Genomic DNA, 21,345 nt, shown 5'->3' with positions numbered 1-21,345 from the left:
TAGTTACCCAATTCCTTAATAGGCACTCTCCTGACACAGCCCTCATCGCCAAGACACATCTAGCCGGCACAACATGCACCCTCTTTCGTAGAACGAATTACCGCACTGCAGCTCATGCAGGCTTCTCAGTGGGCTCTAGGGTTTCTTGATTTTACTGCATAAACTGCTTCCCTGCACTCTAACCCTGGTTGAACAAGATGCCAGAGGTAGATTTGTGCTACTGCAAGACACAATATGGGGAGAATCCATTGGGATACTGGCAGTACATGCTCATCCTCCACTCACTGCAGAGCTACTCAATGACATAATACCTGTAATTAAAAATCATCGACCAGACTTATGGATCCTTGGGGGTCATTTCAACGATGTCATGGATGTGACGCTGGATAGCACACATATACGTGGGAGGAATCCCCAAGCATGCACGAAACTGGAGGCCTTCACCTCTGCGCTGGGTCTGAGTGATGTGTGGCGAGAGCTTCAACAGGACCGCGGCTATTCCTATGTCAAGGCAGGACTATTTTTTTCTCCTGACAGTAAATGCACACAGGGCGGTTAATGAGAACCTACTTCCCAGGGGAATCTCGGATCACTCACCCCTGATGCTAGAAATAAAGACATACAGACCCACTCCGCCCCCTCATGGCGACTAAACCACTAATATCTCGGCTTCCCATAATTTATCGACCATATCCGAGAGAAGACTGATGTATACTGACACCGTAGATAGCCCAGAGGTGGTATGGGAGGCTGTTAGGGAGAATTCTCATACATGGCTGATTTCCCTTACCTAATGAGTCCCTCAGCAGCTTTGCTGGATTTATAGGTTTTTCTTTCACCTGGTAAGAGTGTGAGCCTTTTTCCCACTCCTAAATGTGTTTTTCTGTGTGTATTTTTACCATTTGTGTGATCTTGGGCTCTGGAGCCTCACCTACTCCATGGACATCATTTGTGTGTGTGTTACACAGCACCCTCAGTGCAGTGACACAGGGTTGTCTTTTAGACTTCCCACTGACTCCATTTTTCTGGTAGACTACTGTTTCCCAGAAACATGTAAAGGTGCCATTAACTTTACATAGTCTTTTTAAATCACAGACCCAGTACACCCCATCTTACATGGAGTATTGGAAAGGGTTAATTCTTATCCCTTTTTGTCTGTTTCTCTTGGAGCACTGTTTCGCTCCCTTTTCATCAAGACTTGGCTGGTGGCAGTGGTAACTACCCTATTTTTCATACCGCGGTTATCTTAAATAACCATGGTATTGTTTTAGGCTATATTATTAGCCTCGAACATAAACCCGCTTGACCAAATATATTTTATTTCGGCTCCGGCTGGGTTTATTCGCCATTTCTTTTTGTTAAAGTATTTCTTGTGTTTTACTCTGCGCGCCAAACCAGGTTTGGTCATTTTGTTTGCAGTCTTTTTGCGGGCTTCTGCACAGAAGCCCTCCTTAAGGTGCCTGAAAGTCTGGGTAGGCAGGATGTGAGAGAGGTGTCTTAAGTCCCCTGCCATGGGTTCCCTTGGTAACCCAAGTCGCACTCATGTTTGATTGGCTGGGTGACTGTCCTTGCCAGGACAGCCACCCTGCTGTGTGATTGACAGCCAGGCTGTGTGAATGGGGGAAAACTCTGGGACTGGAAAGGCAGAGTCGCCACTGGAATGAAAGAACTGACGAGGAGCTGACGGAAGAGGACCCCTACAATGACTGAACCTCCCGGTGAAGCCCTGCTGCAGGTCCGAATCTGACAGAGAAGATCCTCCAGGAATCTTCTTCCCTTTAGCTGTTGGGACCAACCAGTTTGCCCAAACTTCAAGCCAGGACCCCTCCTCTGGTCGAATTCGCTGTACAGAGCTACAGTGGGCCGGATTGCCAGGAAGGTCGGACCCTGCTTGGGTTTTAAGGAGCGCACCTTTTATTTGTTGTTTTGCTCTGCTGCTGGTTTCTCCCCTGGGTAGTGCAGGACCCTACTTCTTGTCAGTCCGACAGTCGCTTCAGGAACCGTGAGCCTGCAGGAACTACAAGGAACGTCCGCCTCAGCTACAGCCTCTTCTCCGTTTTAAGGTACTGTGCAAATCCGGTTGTTAGTTTCGTTCAACCGCGGTAAAAGTGTTTGAAATCTTTCTCCAATCCGAGGGCTTGTCCTTCTCTTCTCCTTGAACTTACTTTTCTGCCAACCAACCTCGTCCTGAACCGGTGGCACGAACTTTACAGTAAACTACCTTGAACCGTGTGATCTTGAGCAAAAGACTTTTGACCTATTGACTTTGGCCATAAGCCTTTTCGACCTGATTCTATCACTGTAGTTCCTTTTGCTCAATTGCCCTGAGTACTTACCTGTTGGTGTGGTTCAATTTCTATTAACTTTGTCTTTCCCTCCCTTTTTAATTTCTGGAGTGCCATTTTGCTCCCACTTCAATTTGTGAGCCTAACCGGTCTGGAACCCATTGGGAGTGGTATGGTGTATTAAGAGTGTGATTTTTTTAAACTGTTTTATGATGGTGAAATGTTCTACAACTGAAGAGTAAATAAATGTATATTCTTTTACTTGAAAACCTTGAGTCAGTGTTTGCTTGAATCATAGTAACTGCTGTCCTTTGTGTAACTATTTGATACTGCTCACTTACTCTTGAGATAAGTCAGGCTGCTCAGCCATCGCTACCACTTTAACTGTGTAGTACAGGCTTGTACCAAACGTGAATTTGTACTGTCACTTGTAGTCTTAATTGTGTGTGGTGTTCCCAAAGGGTACTGCATATAATTCTGCCTAACACAGGCATATAACACGGTACTCTGGTGAGAAATGTTCTCCTGTATCTCCGCTAAACGGAAAGTCCACCTGCAGAAAATAACAGATGCTGAAAAAGAAGCAGCGGAATGGGAAGCAAAGCATGTTCTTATGGGATCGCCCAAGACGCATCGATCCCTTCTAACGGCCAGAGAACACCTCCAAAATATTGCCCTAGACAATGGCAGGCAGGCCCACTGGGAAATGCGCACACTCATTTTTGAAACCGGGACAAGGCAGGGAAAATACTGGCCTGAAAGGCGGGACGAAGGACACCGCCATGTCAGGGAAATACAAAACTGCACAAACCGGGCTGGTGCAAACAGACCGCAAGATTACTATGCCGAACTATATAAGAGCCCGACCACCCCAATAAATAATACCATGCTTGACAATATTGCTCTCCCCTTTCTAACGGAGACTCAGCAAAGACATCTAGATTGGGATATTACTGAGTCTGAAATAGCAAGGGCCATCTCCCAATTACATTCTGGTAAGACATTGGGTCCCAACGGCTCGGCTTCCCCATCGAAACATGGAAGAAACTGGGAGAAGATAGGATGGCTAGCCTCCTATACAAAATGTTCCTCCACTGCAAGGAAAAGGGATTCCTCTCCCCTGACTCACGCAAAGCTACTATAGTGGTCGTCCCCAAACCCGTAAAACCTCCCGAACTTTGTCAATCCTACCGACCAATTTCATTGATCAACAGCGAAACGACAATTCTCGCAAAAGTACTAGCGGCCAAACTACAAGCAGTGATCCCTTCTCCAGCATGGGGTCTGGCATGGATTCACATGCTCATGAATATTCCCCGTCGTCAGGCTGGGAATCCTCGGTAAAGAAAAAATCAGTATCAGTTTTGTTTCTGATCTGTCTTTCTTAGTAGTAACCAATCACTAATCTCTGGGTCATACTGCCCCCAGCCAATGACTGCCCTCTCCCTAAGCCCCGCCTCTGGCAGCCAGCCTCAGATTTTTAACGCATTCTCAAGTGTTGGGAGTCCTCGTGTTTAGCTCTCGAGTTTTTTATTACATTTTCACGTTTTTTGGGAGATTTTCAAATTTTTTCGGTTTAATCGAGCCTCAAGCTCCACCGTTTCTACTTCCGATAACGAGGACCCGTTTCGGAATTCTTCTACGCCCCTCAAGGGTGAAGTTTTCATTGAGTTTATACTTGGAGGATTCCGGATGGTCGGCAGCCTACCTCAACCGACATGGCCCAGGACAAGGGAACCTCGACGCCCGGATCCAAGCTGTTCAGGTGCTGCCCTGGATGCGGATTACAGAACGTTTTCAAGGAGGACGAGCATTTGCAATGTCTCTACTGCCTTCATGAGGACAAGACACACGTGGAAAAAGACTGTGCGTTCTGCAAAAACCTTTCAGAACGAACCAAACAAGACCGTCGTTCCCGCCTCGCCGCTTGGCTGGAGAAGGGCACAGAAGGTGAGAAGGCGAAGAAGAAGTCTGAGCAGGCTTCTAAGTCCTATGAGGGCGCCCGGCGACGGGGGCCCAACAGAAGGCCAAGCACTGCGAGTCCGCAGGCACCGGGAGCGCTGAAAGGTCGGGCTCTTTGGTTGCCAAGCAGGGCGCAACTTCCCCGGCACGTTCGACCACGAGCCAGCACTCTGGTTCGGGGAAGAGGAAGTCCGAGAACCCGGGTAGGCTGCTGGAGCGGACCCGGTCGATCTCGAAGGGGGAGCGAGGCGCTGACCCTCCCCCCCAAGTCGAAGGCCCAGGACGCACCTAAGGTGGTGAGGGCTTTGATCCACCCGGCAAAGGCCTCTACCGAAGTGGTCGCTGCGACCCTGGCGAAGCCGGCTGAGACTACGCCTGTGGAAACGCCCTCTGGGCCCAGAGTATCCCTGCCCATCGCTAAGACCCCCGTGAAGCCCCCGGCTGAAAGAGGGGGGGGGGGCGGTGGCCATTACAGACTCGGAATCAGCCTCTGAGGAGGAACTGGTGGAAACCGGGAAGGGCCTCAACGAGAGGTCCATAGGCCTCAACGAGAGGTCCTTAGGCCTCAACGAGAGGTTCATAGGCCTCAACGAGAGGTTCGAGAAGGTTCGATCCCTGGGGGGTGGTCCCTGCTGACGTGATCGAAGATAATGACGACGAGCAGGGGCCAGTGGAGCGGCCATCCCGTCCGTCGCAGCCTTTGCCCGAGCCCCAGGATAGCTCGGCGACCATTTTGTTGACAATCCAATCCTTATGCACCGAGATGAGGACGAGATTACCACGCACCCCGACGGAGGATCCAGAACCAGGCCCGTCGGGAAGCCCTCCAAACAAGCGGAGGAGAGTCCACCCCGCTCTGCCCTTCGTGCCTGCGAGACCGGTGGACCCCTCATCCCCCTCGCCGGACCTTAGAGAGGATACGGCGACGGATACAGCGATGGAGACGGACGATGACGGCGGCGATGACACAGCGGACATCCGTCTTCACCCCTCCGCGGGCGTCTCCAGCTGACGAAATTGGCTCTTTCCATGCCATAATAACCAGGGCATCCGAGCTCTTCCAGCTCTGCCCTGAAGAACAGAAGGAGCGGTTTCTGTAGCAACGACGAGAGGCCAAGAGGAAGACCGTCCTCGCGGTGCCTTTACTCGACGACATCTGGGACGAGGGGCTTGCTGTCCTCAAGAACCCTTCCATGACACCAGCCAGGAGGGACAGGTACGTGAAGATGTACCGAGTCCCCGATGTCGCCCCCTTGTGCCTCAGGGCCCAGCCCACGCCGGACTCTGTCGTCTCGGCAGCGGCTAAAAAGAAGGCAGCGGGTGCGGCGGCTTCAACTTCCACTTCCCCGCCGGACAGCAAGGGCAAGAAGTTGGACTCTATGGGATGACGAGCCATCTCGTCGACGGTGATGACAATTAAGGCGGCCAATGCCTTAGCGATTGTGGCCCGCTACGACAGGGAGCTGTGGTTCAAGATAGCTCCCCTGCTAGACTTCCTGCCTGATGACAAAAGGGCGGAGGCCCTAGAAATTCTGCAGGAAGGCGAGGCGGCGTCGGATCACGCCATAACGGTGGCAACGGACATTGCCGATACCGGATTTCGCCAACTGGGCAACAGAGTTTGCCTCCGATGACGAGGATGGCTCAAGGCGACAGACTTTCACCAGGACGTCCAGACCAGGGTGTTGGGCATGCCGTTAGACGGCAACAACATTTTTGTTAAGGCGGTGGATGAGTCCCTACAGGCCATCAAGACCGACTCTGAGACGGCCCGGGCCCTGGGGGTGCTTCAACAGCGACAGCCCTTTCGGAGCTCCGGAGGCAGACAGGGTGCCTCCAAAGGATCCAGCGGTGGCTCTTCCACTTACCGCCAGGGGCCCGTTCCTCTTCCCAGGAGGCCTACAGAAGTTGCGGCAAGCAAGGGGGTTCCCGCCGCCGCCTCCAAGCAAGACTGACCCGGTCAGGTTGTCGGGCCCCCACCAAAGCACCCCGGTGGGGGGCCGGCTGACGAAGTTCGTCAGCGTGTGGGAGTCCATCTCCACCGACCGTTGGGTGTTGGACACCCTGGCCAACGGGCACTCCTTGAATTCCAAAAGAAGTGCCCTCGCATTCCTCCCGTGGCCAGGAAGGGGAATCACGTCCCTCAACTACTGTTGGAGGTAAAGGCGATGCTCAAGAAAGTTGCCTTCGAGTTCGTCCCCAGAGGGCTCCGGGGCTCCGGAGTGTACTCAAGGTACTTCCTCGTCAAGAAGAAGACAGGCGGTTGGCGCCCCATCCTGGATCTGCGTCGCTTAAACAAGTACATCAAGGCTCAGAAATTCAGGATGGTCACCCACCAGCACGTGCTGGGACAGCTGGAGGAAGGCGACTTTCTATTGTCTTTGGACCTGGAGGATGCTTACTTCCACATCCCTATTCTAAAAGGGTGCAGGAAGTTCCTCAGGTTCGTGGTTCAGGGACGCCACTACCAATTCAGGGCCCTACCGTTCGGATTAAAGTCAGCACCCAGGGTTTTCAACAAGTGCCTGGCACCAGTGGCGGCGCGGCTGCGTCTGCAGGGGATCCACGTTTACCCTACATGGACGACTGACTAATCCGGGAAAGGACAAGGGAACTCGCCGTCGAACACACGGCGAGGACCGTCCGGTTGCTCACGGAGCTGGTGTTCGACATCAACTACCCCAAATCCCACCTGGTTCCATCGCAGATAGCACTGTTTCTGGGAGCGAAGCTCGATACAGTGGGGCAATTGGCCTCCCCCTCAGAGGAGAGGACCAAGACCATCCTGGGCAAGGTGCGGCGCCTGCTAGCCACGGACGTGGCCAGGGTGAGGTCCATCAAGTCCCTCCTCGGGATGATGTCCTCATGCATCTATCTTGTACCCCTTTGCAGACTCCGGATGCGTCCGCTACAGGAGTTCCTCGACGCCCACTGGCTTCAGGCGAGGGGCTGTTTCGAGGACAGGATCCCTCTCGACGAAGAGTTCCGTCGGGCGATCTTATGGTGGGGCATCCGTGCTCACCTCACGACAGGCACGGAATTTCAAATCCCGGCGTTTCAGGAGACGGTGACGACGGATGCCTCTCTGGAGGGTTGGGGGGCCCACACCAGAGACCTCCACGCAAGAGGCCTTTGGCTCCCGGAGAAGAGGTCTCTCCACATCAACATTCTGGAGCTCTGAGCAGTGTTCTGGGCTCTCAAGTCATTCCTTCCGTCCCTCAAGGGCAAAGTGGTGAGGATCTTCACCGATAACACCACCACGATGTTTTATATACTGAAGCAAGGAAGCACCAGATCCCCAGCCCTATCCAAGGAGGCCCAAGATCTGTGGCACTGGGCCGTCGCCCAGGGGATGTTTCTGGTTCCCTTCCACCTGGCAGGAATAAAAAACACCATCGCGGACTCACTCGGCAGGGAGCTGCGCTCGTGCCACGAGTGGGAACTGCGCCAGGTCCAAGTGGATCGACTCTTCCAACGATGGGGCAAACCCCAGATCGACCTGTTCGCGACGGCGACAAACTCCAAGTGCCAGAGGTTCGCCAGCAGGTTCCCGCAGCCGAGGAGCATGGGCGATGCTTTCTCGTTCCTTTGGGATGGCCTGTTTCTATACGCGTTCCCTCCGTTGCCGTTGCTGCTCCGCCTCATCAACCAGCTCAAGAAGTCCAGGTGCAGGATGATCCTCGTCGCACCGGCGTGGCTGAGGCAGATCTGGTTCCCGGACCTTCTGCACTTGTCAACGTCCCCACCAGTCAAGCTGCCAGCGGACGCGGATCATCTCTCCAGAGAAGGAGGTGCCATTCTCCATCACGACCCACAGTCGCTGAACTTGCAGGCCTGGCTCCTGCAGCACTAGAGTTTGGAGGGTACGATATCCCGGCAGATTGCAGAGAGGTTCTTGCAAATGCAGGGCGTCCTCGACTCAAGTGTTACGGTCATAAGTGGAAGAGGTTCTGTGTCTGGTGCCGTGCACAGAAGATTAACCCTCTGCGGATTACGGCCCCTCAAGTGCTGCCATACCTACTGTCGCTGGCCAAAGCTGGACTGGCTCACGCCTCCATAAAAATACATCTGGCTGCCATCTCCCGACATACCAGGACTACGGGACGGGCGTCCTTGTGTTCTCATTGCCCGGTAAAGGAATTTTTGAAGAGACTATTCCGATCATTCCCGCCGGTGAAGGCCCCTGTCCCGGCCCCCGGCGTGTTAGCTTAATGTGGTGCTGACCAGGCTCATGGGATCCCCATTCGAGCCTATGCATTCGCCACCTTTGAAGTTCCTGTCATGGAAGACAGCGTTCCTCGTGGCCATCACCTCTGCACGACGAGTGGGAGAGATTCAGGCCCCATCTTGCAAGCCTCCATAATTGACTTTTCATGACATGAGGGTGGTGCTGAGGACGCACCCCTCCTTCATGCCCAAGGTGCCATCGGACTTCCACCTCAACGTGCTACCAGTTTTCTTCCTGTCGCCTTCGACGCCGGCTGAGAGGACTTTGCACTCGCTGGAAGTAGCTAGAGCGCTGAAGTTCTACGTGGACCGCACAAAGAGTTTTCGGAAGACGTCACAACTGTTTGTGAACTTTGGGTCTGTGAATCAAGGATAGGCTCTGTCGAAGACTTCCATTTCCAGATGGCTCTCCGGCTGCATCATGCATTGTCACCGGTTGGCAAACCGACCGCTGCCCGGCTGTCCGAGAGCCCATTCGACCAGAGCGATCGCTGCTACCACGGCGTTCCTCTTCTGGTGTGCCCCTGCTGGTCATCTGCAGGGCTGCTACGTGGAGGTCGACGCACACCTTCACGAGATTCTACTGCGTCGATCGGGACTCCAGGGAGGAGTCCAGGGTCGGCCAAGCAGTGCTGCGCAACCTGTTCGCTTAAGGTGAGCCTGGTGAGGAGGTAAGAGATGCTTAATGTTGAGTTGTTGTATTGCTTAACGTTGAGCCTGTTGCCACCCCCCGTGGTTGTGCATGTGTATACTGCTATGTATTCTTTTATTCATGAGCTTGTGAATCCATGCCCGATCCCATGCTGGAGATTTTTTCTTTACCGAGGATTCCCAGCCTGACGGGGAATATTCATGAGCATGTGAATCCATGCTAGACCCATGCTGGAGAACAACAGTTACAGGTAAGTAACTTGTTCCTTCTTTAATTCACCCGGACCAATGTGGCTTTATCCCAGACAGGTCAACACGTATGAATATCCATAGACTGCACTTGATGCTGGAAAGGGCACCTGTCCTTCGTGAACCCCTTGCAATACTGGCCATTAATTTCGAGAGAAAGATTTTGATTCTGTGATATGGGAGATCCTCTGGGGAGTTATGCGAAAAATTGGATTTAGGGAGACCTTTCTGGGGTGGGTCCAGCTACTATATGAGTCTCCGTTGGCGTAAGTCAGGGTCAATGGGTGGCTCTCCAAAACCTTCCTGTTTGGGAGAGGGACACGTCAGGGATGCCCCCTGTCGCCATTATTTGCAATGGCTATTGATCCCCTTGCCACGTTGCTTCGGCAGACTGAGTCATGGGCAGGATTTCGATGGCCTGAGGGTGGAGAGGATAGTGTATCACTATACACTGACAACCTCCTGATATATCTGAGAGACCCAGCCCGCACCTATCTAATTGTCACACGACTACTGGAGCAATATGGTGCATTTACTGGACTATGTGTCAACCGGAATAAAGCGATCTTATCCTAAGAGGTCTCCTATGGGGAGTGGGGCATCTACGGATCGCTCTTCACACATTACAACACTCTGTTTCGGAGGGGGCTATAGGACTACCACACCTCAATCGTACTATTGGGCGAGTCAAATGATGGTAGTCCATTATCTCCTTCACAGCGGCCATGAACTACCACATGTCTGAGTGGAGACCATGGGGCTGCAGGATATGTCACCACTCATGTATCTATATCAACCCTTTGGGTGTTCTCCCTCCTACCCCCTCTGGACAATGGTGACACATATCAAATTGATATGGAGGAAAGTCCACAGGCATATTGGTTGGAGGAAAAAGCTGACCCCGGTACAACCCCTATGGAAGAAGGATAATCTCCCAGAGATAGACAAACTGCCGATTTGACCAGAATGGGTGGAAGCCGGGGTGGTGACGATAGGAGCCAAACTCACTGAGGGAGTAGTCACCCCCTTTGAAGAACTAAGACTCAGATTTGCTCTCCCTCACACAGAACACTATCACTCTCTCACCCACGCACTACACACACACACCTCTCTGCATTGTCAGGCATGCCACAATGTACACCATTGGAACGGAATATTCTCTTGGAGCATATACTCACTTGTACAATGTATAACGTTATAACTGCTTTTGCAACGCCAGAGTTGTCTAACCTCAAAGCGAAATGGGAAGTGGGCATGGGGACCATTGAACCAGAGGACTGTATATTAGCACTAATGTACCCACGTGAAACTGCAATTTCCTCTAGACTACGTCTGATACAACTTAAGGGCTTGCACAGAGTGTAGTATCCCAGGGTAGCATTGTACCGGTGGAACTGAGCCATTAGCCTGAACTGTCTCTGCTGTCACAGGGGTGAGGGCACCTTCATCCATATCCAATGAGAATGCCTCCAAATAGAGCAATTCTGGCAGCAATGTTGTGAAAAATTAATGGGAGTGCTGGGGCAAGAGGTGTGACTAGACCCCAAGGCGCTGTTGTTCGGAATTCGTGGAGAAGGACTTAGTACCCGCTACGAGAAGCTCTTCCTATGTACAGCGACATGACTGATTAAACGTAACATTGCGAGGCTATGGGGATCCCACGAGTGTCCTCTTTTCGAACAATGGGTCGCTGATGTAGACTTCTGCATGGAAATGGAACAGCATATAAACACAGCAAGAGGGTGCCCCGAAAAAGCAAGGACAATTTGGTGCAAATGGGAACAGGGGAATTGACAACTATACTATGCTAAACGTTTGCAGAATGTATATTGGGAATACGATTGGGTAGGGTGGGTTCGGAATGCCAAAGTGATAATAGTATTGATAAGTGTTAAAGGGAATGTTCGTTATGGTTTGACTATAAAATCAATAAAATGTTATATTAAAGAAAATATAGTCATCTTGAAAGTTATAATACATGCTATAAGATAGCTTCTGTTTTTTTTTCAAGTTGGCAAAGTTTCATCTTTCTAGAGCAATGAAAATGTATTCACTTGCTCTGAGGATGAGTATAGAGTCAGCTGACGGGTGAATTTTCCAATGTGAACTGTTTGGCACGGTATTCTGTGATGTCCGTTGCCACGTTTTACAATGCGGGTGTCACTGGACCTCACTGTATGAGCTATCTGAATGAGCATGATTAAGACAGAATTGTCCAAAGTTCATCAGTCTTGTTCTGCTTTGTAACTGCTGTTAAAGGTCGAATTGCTGAACATGCCTTCGGACGCGGGTCACACATTGTGTATGCCAGTATTTAGTTCCCGCCCACAATCAATTTTAAGGTAAGGTGACATTTAGTTAATGCATGTATGGAGATTAGATCGGTGAGTTCCAATTCGATAGTTACATTTCATTAATGTTACTGGTTGAATTAATCGTTACCGGCCTGCACAAAGTTTTGACAGCTAAGGACCATAGCGGTATTTACATATGCAGATATGGTCATTTGAAAATGAGGTGATGGTCTGCACAGGTGTATTGTTAGGTATTTCACTGGCGGATAGGTTTTGGAAAAAGCTAGCTGGAAACTAAGTGGATTTTTATTCCCTATGTTTTGGGGATTATAGGGTAACTGGGGATGTCCCTAAAGAATGTCTTTAGTAATAGAGATATAGTAATGGTGTGATTTCTTCGCACACTATATTAAAGCATCTGAGATACTGTATGATATTCTGTTTTCCTGCTGTTGATCTGCCGTGAAGTAGACATATCCAATTAACCAAAGAGAATATTGTCAAAACTAGTTTGTCGAACTGCAGATGTGGCCGATAAATTATAAGGCTGTAGTCCTAACTAGTAGGCAAATGGGAAGTATCGTTACATTTAAGTGTATCCATTTGGTAATGGGATGAATTACGGAAATAGGAGAAATTGTTACATTTAAGTGTATCCTTTTGGCAATTGGAAGCACTGTGATATTTAGACCTTGGTACACAGTTGCCAGAGTAGCCTATTTGGCATATTTATGTATTTAAGCGTGGCTATTTGTACAACGTTCTTGCAACATCATGTAAATTGTGATAGTATGTGTGTGCAGTTGTTTGCATCATGTTTTTGATTGGGGAAATGACATTTATAATTTTGTACGATTACATATGCAGTGTTTTATATTGATGAAGGTACTTTACTATTAAATGTTTTCCTCTTATTTGTACTGTTGTGTAATATTTTCATACTAAGCTATGATGGATGTGGTACGTTTGTTTCCTATTATAAATGCACGTTATGACAAATTGAGGGAATTCTTCCCTTCTCCCCATGGTCAGGGGGGGTGGGGGGAGTCCCCCTTGTGAGGCTAGGGAGGTGAGGCCGCTCTGCGATACTGTCCGTAGGGGTAGAGGCAAGTGGAACCTCACTGACAGAGGCTGTCCCTTGGGGGACAAGGACTCCTGTTCCTGTGAAGAACTTTATGAACCATGTCACATGATGCCAAATGGCTGAAGAAAAACCAAAGGTACACCATTAAAAGGATTTAAATGAGTACCTCCAATTAACTGGAGGTTATGTTAAAGGAGTGCATGCCGAATGAAGGCGAGAGCAGAACGTATACGCAATGCAGGGGAGACCCCCTAGACGTGTAACACCTGATGAAGGCAGAATGAAAGAGACGCAGAGCCTTTGACGATTATGCCGGCTCTGAATGGGAGGAGGAGATGCTGGAAGCCCAGCTTGTGCGAGAAGGGAGAAACCGGGGCGACTAAGCCCAAATCTCAGTGATGGCATGACCACGAGGAGTTTGTGGTGGGTAGAGCACCCATCCAACTACACCAACACCACCAGGCGCAAACCCCTGCAAACTGTCCGGTTATCCATGGAGGTACCGAGACCCTGTGAAGGAGAAAGCAAACTGCAAGAAGAGTATGGCAGAGAAACCAACCTGACCCTGCAAAGAAACAAAAGAGAAGGTCCCCAGCCAATACGCGCCACGCAGACGTTCCCCTGGAGCACTGAAGGTAAGGGGGTGAACGGGTATCCAAAAGGGACTTGTTCTGTAACCACAGATACTCGTCCCAGTATAAATGATGAACTCTTAAAACAAAGGTTATGAACTTGAACTGTGTTCATGTGAGAAAGAGTCCTAGAAGACACTAGGAGGGAAACCAATAGTGCTTGGGGATCACTACCCCGGGAAGACAACAAGACAAGAGTGGAATATACCAGCGAGAAAACATTGTGAACTGAAAGACAAGAGAAACCCCCAAGATAAATAATATTCAAAAGAGACCAGGCTGCAAAGAGCCAACTATAATTGTCCAGAGCGCAAGACCCACACAGGGAAATGTACTTTCCAAGGTTACTCAGAGCCCATTAACCCAGATCCAAAAGTTGGAGAAAGGTTAAAGAAAAATATCTCTTAAGAGGAGCGAAAAGCCAACAGGAGCTTGGGAGAACTATGTGAATTGATGAAGAAATTAAGGAAATACTATTTAAAAATTGCATTTTAACAAGAGAAAGAAAGAAGACAACTGCAAGAAGAAATCGGGAGAAGGGAGTCATTCGCCTGACCTTAATTGTAGGGTCTGTTGGGGCCGGTTTTGCACAGCGGACTTATTCATTTTGGACGTTCACTGACGAGCACCTTAGTAAAATAGGTAGGAAACACCCCTTAGTCAAAGGGAAAGATAGGCCTTGTTCTTTAATTTAACACGCATTGGAAGTGTCTGCGTCCTCTTCCTCACCTGCCACACCGTATATCGCATGTGTTTTTGGGCTACAAAATGGTGAGGATGGGCGATTAATCTTAGACATGAGATGGTGTGAGCTAAGTGGCATATCTCCTATGTATACCCTCTTGTTCAGACTAAGGACTGCCTTGAGAAGATTTCTTCTGGACTTTCACCAATACACCACCAGATAGGCCTGTCGGCAAGTTCATCCTTCACTCAGCGGTCTACTCTAGATCCCTCTTTCTGTACATTAATTTTATCTCTGAGAATTACGCTGTCATCTCACAGTTGCTGATAGGGGATACCGCAGATAAGTTTCCCAATGTGTAACCAGTGGAAACTTGCAGTTGCTCATGCATGATAAAAGGGCGTCTCTCTCACTCACTCTTACACTCACTTCAATGTCAATATATATCCTAGTACTATTATTGCACCTCTCAGAAAATGCCTAGATTTAACTTACACGCTGACTCATGACTCAGTTTTGCACATCATGTGCTCTTTTCTAATGACACAGTTGTTCTGAATGAAAGTTTGGAAGAGGATCTCTACTCTGTCCTCCACTGTCTCCAGAATCATGAATACTGGGCTGAATGCAGACAGTAAGAAAACCAGCATGCAAGTTAGTAGTTTTGGCCTGTTCGTTAGCAAAACTGGTAATTGCCAAATGATGGATAAACAAGACTGCCCCTACTGTCATTCAATGGGTTTATGACCTTAAATAGTGCAATAAACAAGAATAAAACCTACGAGATCGATATCCTGATAAAAAGACTGCTGAGCCAGATTGAAACAGTATCTGATGGGGGTTGCACAATCACACCAGCTTCCTGATTGACACAACTGTAAGCTCTTATTTGTACCCCCATTGCGCCTTTCTATGCGCCTGAGCTCATTCATTCTGACATGTACTGAATGTATGTTTACACCAGTACCAATTCTGATTGGATAACTTTCATATGTGCTCTGCCTGTTCAGATGACAGATATGTTCAGCCAGTACAAGAGTATCACATATTCAGCCTTATTACATTAAAAAAACACACATTTTCAGCCCAGGTAACATGTATTCAGCCTTTTTGTTCAACCAAACATTTTATAAAATTTTAACTTAAGTACACATTGACATCAACATAGCATTCTTCATTAACACAAAATATTAGACAGAGCCAGAAACAAGTTTCATTCTACAGGGAATGTTGATGTGGCTATTACTCCGTATATTCTCTTTGGAGGCCTCAAGCCTCAAATACACTCTGCCCCGTTCATTAGGCTTTTAGTCCGCTCCACCCTGGAGTCATCGCGTTAGTGGAGGCCTTCAAGTGAGACTTGGACATTTTTCTGAGTAGTCCATGAAGGGTGCCCATGTGTTCAGGAAATTGTTCAGGTTTCCCGAGCGGATCGCTGTTATCTTCTCTGCTACTATGATTTCCCAACACTTTGACCACCATAGCGGGATTGAGGGGCCTTCTGCATTTTTCCAGATCCGTGCCATTGCAACATTTGCAGCTAACAAGGTGTGTGCACAGACGCAGTATCTGCCCCGAGAGTGGGAATTCCCCTCCCCTGTTTCTCCCAGAAGTATTATTCCGGGATCCCACGGGATTGTCAGTCCAGTGATTGCTTTAATGTGGTCTGTCACGTCCCTCCAGTATCCCTCTGCTTTTGGACAGGTCCACAATAGGTGATAAAGGGTGTTAAGCAGAATCCTGTGCAGTTCCCTTAGGGAGCACTACAGAAGATTAAGACTACATGTATAAGCCAGAAAATCCCCTTTGGTATCGGTCTGTACCACCAAGATTTAGTTGGTATCTGTGGCTAAGTAGTGAGACTTATCTCAAGAGGGAGATGAGCAGTGTTCAGGGTTTACACATTAGGACCACAATACTATGGAACAATGAAACGCTGACCAAAGCTTTGTATCAAAAAGAATATATATATTTATTTTACACTCTGATGTTCACACACATCACTATTATTAAAGCAAGTTAAATCAGTCAAGAAAAGTGTACATAACTCCCTATTTAAATTGTAGACAAGTTTGAGCAATAGTGAAAACTGAGCAAAACAGCACAGTGAAAACCAAGCAGAAATGGCACTCTATCAATTTCTCAGGAGGGAGGGAAAGGACAAGTTATACAGGTTTAGACACTTTAACACACCAGCAACACTTCCCAAGTAGATTATGAACAAGTTTTAGACAAGGCAGTACTTTAGCATATGCAATACTGAGGTGAAAACGGAGCAAAATAGCACTTCACAAGTTTAAAAAGAGGGAAGGAAAAGGTGGTTAGGTGCATCAACACATTTCTAGGTGAGAAGTAATCTAGAAAAGGCAGTTGTAACAAATTTAGCCAGAGACAATAGGACAGTGCCAGTGTCAGTGGTACAAGGCAATGTGCCCAAGATCAAAATGTTCTAGTAGCTGCAGTCAAGTCTTTGTTTAACGATTCGAAAAGGCGGTTGCAGAAGGTGAAAGACAATGTTAGATGATAGGGGCGGCCAACCCAGTAGGTAAGTAAAGGATTTAAAACACCTTTAGCGATACCCAACGAAACGGGAGGCCTGGTGGAACAATTTACCTTTTAAAGTAGAAGAGGCTCCTGCGGTGGTGGTAGTTCCTGGCAGTTCCTGCAGTTCGGGAGATCCAGCAGAGGAAGAAAGGCTCTCATCGTGGAGGAAGGTTCGAGTTACTGCACTGCCCAGGGATGAAACCAGCCGCAGTGCTGCCCAACGAATAAAAGGTACGCTCCTTTAAATCGCGGTCTTGGTGGACGGGTGCCTGGCTAGCCCGTCTCCTAGTGCTTGGCACTGGCGATTCGACCAAGGCAGGTCCTGGAAGGCGATTGGCGAACTGGTTGGCCCCACCAGCTCAAGGGAAGAAGACTCTTGCAGAGGAAGATCTTCTCAAGTTGTTGGAGAGAAGTGGTGAGGATCTGCAGCAGGGCTTCACCAGTGGTTGTCGTTGCAGATGTCTTCTGCTTCTCTCCTCTTCGGTTTCTTAGTTCCAGTGGCGACGTCTTGTTCTCCAGTCCTCAGGACCCTGCTTTTATGCAGCAAGACCCCATTCAAACAGCCTACCTGTCACTCACACAGTGGGGTGGCTCTCCTGGCGGGAGAACCCCACCCCCCCAGCCTATCAGGGCAGAGTGCGACTTGGGTTGCGTAGGCCACCCTGTCCAGGGTGCCTATTCCCCTACCACACATCCTGTCTACCCCAGGCTCAGTGGCGCCGAGAGGAGGGCTTCTGTGCAGAAGCCCGCCAAAAGGACGAACAAAGGATCCCGACATGGGTTAGGATTACAGAGAAAGACATGAGAAAGAAATATTAAAGTTCTGGCAATAAAAACCTACTGGAGTAAAGTTAATATTACAATAAACCAGCGGCATGTTAGAGGCTGTCAGTAAAATTTGGTAGCCTCGAACAATGGGAAAATCCCATAGGAAAATATTTGCAGTCGAATATTTACAGTAGTAACCAGTGCCACCAGCCAGGAACTTTTGAGAGAGGGACTGTACGGTGCCCCCTCAAAAATGAATGTAAGGGAAAAACTATTAACCCTTTCCAGTACTTCCATAGTAAGATGGTTTGTACTGGTTTAGTTCATAAGTATTGACTAGTAAAGTCAATGGGGACTTGACATGCCCTGGGAGACAGTAGTCAGTCCCAGGGTATGGAGTCTATGTTTGAGGGTCGCTACGACACCCCTGTGGTACGGCACGGAGGGTGCTGGGTACCACACTGTAACGCTCACCTGATTCCCGTAGAGGCGCCGGTCTTGACTGGGCGTATACCGTATCTTCAAAGGTGATGTGTAACACACGGCTGGCTCTTTGGGCTGGACCTCTGTGCACTGTATGTCTGACTCGAAGGGTAAGATGTCTGCAGATAGAAAATATGGGATTAATGAACTGGGTTATTGAATGTCTCTCTTCTTCCCTTTCTCTTCTCCTATAGAACCCCGAAGGTTAACGCTCTCACCTTAGGTAAGTGAACGCCGTGCTCTCCATCTGCCTCGGGGCAGGGTGCTGTAACCAGTTTCTTCACTGGATAAGGGGAGCAGGCCTCTTGACTTCAGAGGACTGCTGTCCGTCGTTTACTGCACGAACGGTAAGTTTCGAGTAATTCTAATGTCTTTAAAGTCTTTAGTAATGATGTCTCTTGTTTTGCAGGGTTCCGGCGATGGTAGATGACGGGCTGAAGTGAGTTGAAGATGGAGCCCGTGTGATGAATAGAAGCGCCTGGAAGCACGTAAGTAAGCGCTTGTTGCCTGCTTCACGATGCGCTCTAACTGTCTTTTTATTTTGCAGGTATAAGTTCGGAGCGGCTGCAGGGTGCCGGAATACCCACTGGGTTAGATGTGGAAAGGAGTAATGGCACGTGAGTATTAAAGTTCCCCAATGTCTTTAAACGCACCTTGTTTTGTCTTTCAGATGCAGGATGCAGCGCCGAAGGCCTCCGGAGCGTGCGAAGAGTTGGTAAGCTTTTGTCTTTCAGATGCCGGAATGCAGTGTGAAGACCTCCGGAGCGCACGAAGAGTAGGTAAGCCTTTGTCCTTCAGATGTCGGAATGCAGCGCGAGGCGTTGGTGACAGCCGATGGACCAGGTAAGTGAAGAGCTGTCACTGAAGACCGTAATGCTAACCTGTTCTTTCTTGTCTTTATAGGTGTTGCTGAAGACTGGATTCAGGATGGTAAGGCTTTTTCCTTAGGCCCAGGATCAGATGCAGAAGACACGATGAGCGTTCTGCTGCAGAGGATGCAGAATAACGCAAAGCAAGATTCATCCATCGGGTGTGGTTTAAATAGCCTCCTGTAGTGCTTAGGTGTCTCCTTCCACAGCCACGCCTAGGTAAGAAAAGAGTTCCTGCTTTCCAGAAGAGTTCCAGTGTTCTGAACCTAGGGAGTGGCTCCTGCCCCACCCAACAGGAAAAGTAGTTCCAAACAGAAGAGGATCAGAGGCTCAACTGGCAGGCAAGTAAGCAGCATGGTCTGCTGCAGGTAAGTCCACCCAAGCATTATGAGCCCGGCGCTTCCAGCGCTGGGACTGGGCATATTTATGAGCCTGGTGCCACTGGCGCCAGGACTGGGTCCAAAAGGTCCCAATTGGGACTGGTTGGCACTCGCACCTGGGTTATGGATCTGCTTCCAAGGGAGTTGGGAAAACCCTGACCTTTTGGAAGCAGAGATCATGACACGCACATGTTAAAAAGACGATTCCTACGAGGGTGAGAAAAACCCCAGAGACCATAAGCACACAAGATAGCCTAAAACATACACTAGCAATCTGTCTAAGAGTGGGAAAAAGGGTCTCGCTCTTAGCAGGAGAAAAAAATAAACCCTTCAAATCCAGCAAAGCTGCTGGGGGACTCTATAGGTAAGGGACATTAGCCTTAGAAGAGAATTCTCCCTAACACAGGGTGCCCCTAGTTGCAAACCCTCTCCAGCAGTCTGAGGACATTTCAAGGTTGGTCTTATTTAATTGGTCTGGGGTTGACATAGTATCTATAACAGAGTTTATATCCCCCTTCTGTTTGCGATGCATTGAGTGCTTTTGTGTAGTCTGGCCCAGATCTTTCCCCATTCTTCTATATCTATTGCTCGGCTTAAGTCCCTCTCCCAATCGAGCATATTCTTTTCTTTTTTAGCAGGGTCTGTTCTGTCCAGGAGGCGATAGATCACCGAGATTTTCCCCCTTGGAGTTGCTGATAGTAAGGACAATTCTAGTGCTGTTAGGTGTCTAGCCCCCTTCTCCCTGACTGCTTAGTGTGAGATCCAATGCCGTAGCTGGGCATAATGAAACCGCTCGGTCTCTTCTACCTTAAATCTCTCCTTGCATTTTTCAAATGTTATAGAAGAACCCTCTTCTAGAAAATCTCTCCAACCCTCCCTCCTTCCATGATGCACAGCTATGCAGGTAATTTCCTGGTGTGAATTCAGGGTTATTCCAAATAGGTGTGAGTGGACCTAGGGTGCCCCTGGAACCCAATTTCCGAGCTGCTGCTTTCCAGCTGTGAGCAGTCATTTTTGTTGCTGTGAGGGGGCTCTGATTTGTCTGGGCTTTTATTGTTGGTAAGTGTGGGAGATCAGCCAGGGGAACCGGGCACCAGGCCTCTTCTAGTTGCGTCCAGAACGGCTGGTCCGTTGACTGAGCCCACGTCTATGCATGGGATAGTTGTGCTGCGAACGCGTACCTAGCAACGTCTGGGCCTCCCGGGCCTCCCTTAGCCCTCATAATCATCTTTGCTATTCTGGGAGCCTCCCCCCTAAAAACAGATTTTTGTATATTTTTCTGCAGGGAGAGTAATTTGCTATCCGGAATGTGTACCGGAAGTGCTGCGTATTGGTGGAGTAATCTGGGAATTAGTTTCATTTTTACTGCGGCTATTCGGTGGAACCAGGACATTTCTTGGTTTTCCCGAAGCTTTAGGTCTCGCCGAAAGTCATCAAATAGCTGTGGGAAGTTGCTTAGATATAAACAGGAGGTATCTTTAGGGATCTGTACCCCAAGTTATTTGATTGCGGTTTCGGCCCAGGGGATCGGTAGCATGGGACTAAGGTCCATCTTTTGCTTTTTGGTAAGATTGATTGCCAGTGCTGATGACTTACCCAAATTCACCCTGAACCCGGTAACCAACCCAAATTCCTAGATTTCCTCCCAGAGGGGCCCAGGGATGTGTCCAATTTAGACGTGGTCACTAGCACATCGTCTGCATATAGTGCAATTGTGTATTCATGGCCCCCCACTGTGAGCCCCTTTATCTTTGGATTTTGTCGGATCTTATTAGAAAAAGGCTCCATGTATAAGGTAAAAACCAGAGGTGATAGGGGGCAGCCCTGTTTTGTTCCCCTGGTAATGTTTATCGTCTCAGATCAGATGCCATTGACCCGGAGCTGCGTGGTAGGATTCTGATAGTTGGCCATTGTCCATTTTATGAAGTTTGGGCCAAATCCAAAATACGCTAGCATATTTCTGATATAGCCCCAGTCCACCAAATCAAAAGCCTTTTGTGCGTCTAATGAAATTACGACCATTCCCTCCTCCATCCTGTGCGCACTTTCTATAAGGTTTATGGCATGCCTAATGTTGTCGTGTGCCCCCCTCCCCGGAATAAATCCTGCCTGGTCTCAGGCTATTATGTCTGGGAGTTGCGTTTTTAGTCTAGTGGCCAATACCTTCGAAAACATTTTCCCATCATTGTTCATTAAAGTTATTGGTCTATAGGAGGAGGCCTGTTCAGCGTC

At 48.9% G+C, this 21,345-nt stretch overlaps 1 protein-coding gene across 6 annotated transcripts in view; it reads left to right on the top strand.

The window, feature by feature from the left end:
* Positions 1–21,345, top strand: part of REPS1 (RALBP1 associated Eps domain containing 1) — a 2,155,944-nt gene that overhangs the window by 1,854,261 nt on the left and 280,338 nt on the right. The gene's annotated exons all lie outside the window — the stretch shown is intronic.

This window comes from Ambystoma mexicanum, chromosome 4q (assembly GCF_040938575.1).
Source record: "Ambystoma mexicanum isolate Mex_15411 chromosome 4q, UKY_AmexF1_1, whole genome shotgun sequence".
NCBI classification, from domain to species: domain Eukaryota; kingdom Metazoa; phylum Chordata; class Amphibia; order Caudata; family Ambystomatidae; genus Ambystoma; species Ambystoma mexicanum.
The sequence above is the reverse complement of the archived record's forward strand: the minus strand, read 5'-3'. Positions and strand labels throughout refer to the sequence as shown.